The 3,620-nt window shown below is 38.5% G+C and overlaps 1 protein-coding gene across 3 annotated transcripts in view; it reads left to right on the forward strand.

Annotated features, from left to right (window-relative positions):
- The window catches only part of opn5 (opsin 5), a 50,505-nt gene that overhangs the window by 21,257 nt on the left and 25,628 nt on the right, over window positions 1-3,620 (forward strand). The gene's annotated exons all lie outside the window — the stretch shown is intronic.

The following is a 3,620-nucleotide window of genomic DNA, read 5'->3' on the forward strand; positions in this document are numbered from 1 at the left end:
TGTGTGTGTGTGTGTGTGTGTATGCATCAGAGTGGACTTAAACGACCAGGGTCACAGAGATACTTGGTATTCATATCCCTGGCTGATTTACTGCGTCTGGTTTTTCTTATCTTTGCTAATTCATCTTTGTAAAATAACTCAACATCTGACAGATTGGGCAGAGCGCATCTGTGAACATCATGATTCTTGGCAAAGACTTATTAGAACTTAGTTTTGGACTTTGACTCGGCCATTCTGACACTTGAATAGGCTTTTGATCTAAACACAATCGGAATTATCTTTCAAGCTCTCCTCTTCTCTTTGTCCTGACCGGCTTTCTTTGGCCCTGATGCATAACTTCATCCCCACTGCATGATACTTCCTCCACCGTGTTTCACCATTGGAGTGACATGTTCTGGGAAGTGTTGAGAGTTGAATTTTGAAAAGTAACATTTCCATAATTGCAAGGTTTAAACACATTTCAGATTTTTGTTTGTGAAAACATTTTAAAAACTCATTCATGCATCATTTTGTCTTGGTTTGCCACATAAGAAACCCAATAAAACACACTGAAGTTGGTGGTTGGGGGTAAGTGTGTTCCAGTAATCAAGTAATCATTCCGATGATTCATATTTTTGGAAGAGTTATGACTTTGTGATCTAGTCCATTTTATTTATGTTGCGCTTGTGTGTGTTTATTATTTCCCTTTAAATATTGTTTTGGGCCCTTTATTAAATAATTCCCAGTTCCAGTGTAAAATGTTCTTTACTAAATGAAATGTTTTGAAATTGGAGAGGATGATCTTGCATTATTAACATTATATTACTTAAAAATGGTCTCAAAACAACAATATTATCGTTTATTGCACTAACCTCTGGGACAATTTATCGTCCAGTAAAATTTGTTATGGTGACTAGTTGCCAAGCGATGTAACGTGAAAACGTTTTATGGGGTACATACCTCATTAACTAATACAGCAGGACATTGAGCAAGACATGGAATACATTTTGTTTATCCTTATTATTCATCTAAATAGGCCAACCTAATTAGGAGGACCAGGCGGAGGGGTTAGACAGTTTATGCCGTCTCAGAGTGTTTGTCTGTTTTTTTACRAATAACTTTCACATCAACCCACAGCCCAGCTTTGGCAGAGAGCCTCCATTCGCTATTATGTTCCTTCCTGGTGTATCATATGAGTACATGGAAATGGGGGAGGTGCACAGCCCACTCATTGTGGCAGTTATTAAATTAATTTAACCGCGAGTTCCCCTATATAGCCACAGCGATGAATGTGGTTTATTCAGTTAAAGCAATGTTTGTGCAAATCAAACTGGCTGAATGGGAAGCATCTGATGGGAAACAGGTTGGAGTTGGAGGCTAAACTGCTCAGTCTGTGGGGGAGATGCTGCAGGTTTAACTGTTCATTTTTGGACTGCATTAAAGCCACATGTCCACTTAATCTGCATGTGTCTGCTGGTGATGGTTAATGCGTTAAAGTTTTCCAGTAACATGGAGGTGACTGAGGCAGTTGGGTTTTTAGCCTGGCGGTCTAAAAGTTGTGGGTCGATTCCGACTTCATCCTGCCTGAGGTCGGTTTGCCTCTGGGCACGGCAGATTGCCACAAGTTTCCAAGTTGAGATTATGGTGTAAAGCAGCGTTCTTCAAAGTGGGAGCCACAAAAGTTCAAAGTTGAAGGGAAAATGAGAAGAAAAAGAAAGAAAAAAAGACAGAATCAATTAAATTTGTACATAAAAAATGTAAAGTTTTTATTTTTAATGGAATCTGATCTGTGTTCCAAAATGTTAAGATCTGTGTTCCAAAATGTTAAAATAACTTATTGGAATGTTATTTGGTGATGCTATTCAAATTGCACTAATACAATTTACTATCAAAGGATAAAACATAAAAAACACAAAATATATCAAGAGCCTTTAGGGCTAATTATGTTGTTCTTACTCTCATCATTTAGATGAACACTAAAAGACACAATAAAAACCTCATAATACTAAAGACCACAATTCAGTTTTCAGTTGGTGCTTAATAGAAGTGTTGCTGATCGATTGGCCACCAATCATAATCGATTTCCGTGAAAAAGTGTATGATCGGTGATGGCCGATCACGGTCTCTTGTTGCCGATCACACAAACCGATTACCTGCATCTCATTTCGCAGCCTGTCTGTGCAGCTGGTCTCCTCTTTCCTTCACTTTGTACAAACGCGCAGCAACAAATCCTAAGCAATGTGGAACTATAACGCACTGAGTGAATGGGGAGGTTTGTGTGTTGCGGCAGAAAATTGAAGCACGTCAAAATGCATCAACACAACGAATCTAATATGGCATAAAAACAATGCCATACTTAATGGAGTTTGGCTACATCGAGGCTCACTGCAGCAAAAAAGACATATGGAGGATCAGATAGCAGGAAAAGCAGCGCACAGCTACAAACACTCACCCGGATTAGCATGACGGTCAGAAAGCTAAACAAATAACCCGCAAAATTATTTAAGTCTTCAAGCTGCGATGTAAGACGCTGGTTCTGCTCTTGCTGTTGAACCGCCGCTACGCGCTACAGGTAGTAATATTTCACAGACGGAGCGCCGCTTCTGCTCCACCTGGTAGTGACTCTCACACCAAACCTCTGCTTAAAGCTGCAGCATCTAACTTAAAAAAATACATTTTACATACACATTAAAACTTTCGCTGTCCTAACATGAGACAGATAATCTCTAAAAAAATAATCGATCTCCTCCCTGTTCTGCATAATTACTCCGCTCAGTCAGAAACAACCAATCAGAACTAGCAGTAATCATCTAGCTGCCATGCTATCAGGAAGTTCCATTCAGTAACTCTGGATTGTTTATTGTAATGGATCCTGTATTTGCCTTTGAATGTTAAGTTTTATACTTGAATTTTTTTGGCAATGTTGAGAKGTTTTATTTTGGCTCTTTGCATTATTTAGCCTCTTCAGAGCCTTCATATGTTATCAGTCTGTTAAATATAGTATTACTGATAGCAGTACAATTTGCACAATGCCTGTTTTGTTTAGTTTTCTTCTTGGAAAAAGTTATGAAAAACAAATTTTTGTCTAAATTAAGGTGAATTCATGGTTCCTTTTTCCACATAATGTAACATGTAGTGTTTATGATAAAAAAAAAAATAAATAATTATGTGATCGTATTGGTGATCGGTATTGGTGATCGGCCCTCATGGGTGATCGGTATCGGTATCGGCAGGAAAAAAACCTGATCGGCACATCTCTAGTGCTTAATTATATTTTTAGATATATTCCATTCATGTAACATAAAATGTCCAGATCAGAGCCATGCTATCCCCCAGACATCGGCTCAGTGCGGCTTTGCAGCTCCTTCGTTTGGTTTCATGGCTCTCTGGTGTGCTGTCAGGTCCCACTGGACTCATTAACATCCTGGTATTTTCAGGCAACAGCACCTAGTAGGAAGACTTTGATAACTCTTTGTTCATCACCTGCCAACCACCAAARCACAAATAGCCTCCATAACTAATTAGCATTAGGCTAATTAATGTCCTTGAGATGCATACATGGGTATAAAACATTACAAGGTACAAAAACATTTTTTTTACACATTACACCTCCCTAATATTCCTCATGTACTTTATATATA

This window comes from Poecilia reticulata, linkage group LG21 (assembly GCF_000633615.1).
Source record: "Poecilia reticulata strain Guanapo linkage group LG21, Guppy_female_1.0+MT, whole genome shotgun sequence".
Taxonomy (NCBI): domain Eukaryota; kingdom Metazoa; phylum Chordata; class Actinopteri; order Cyprinodontiformes; family Poeciliidae; genus Poecilia; species Poecilia reticulata.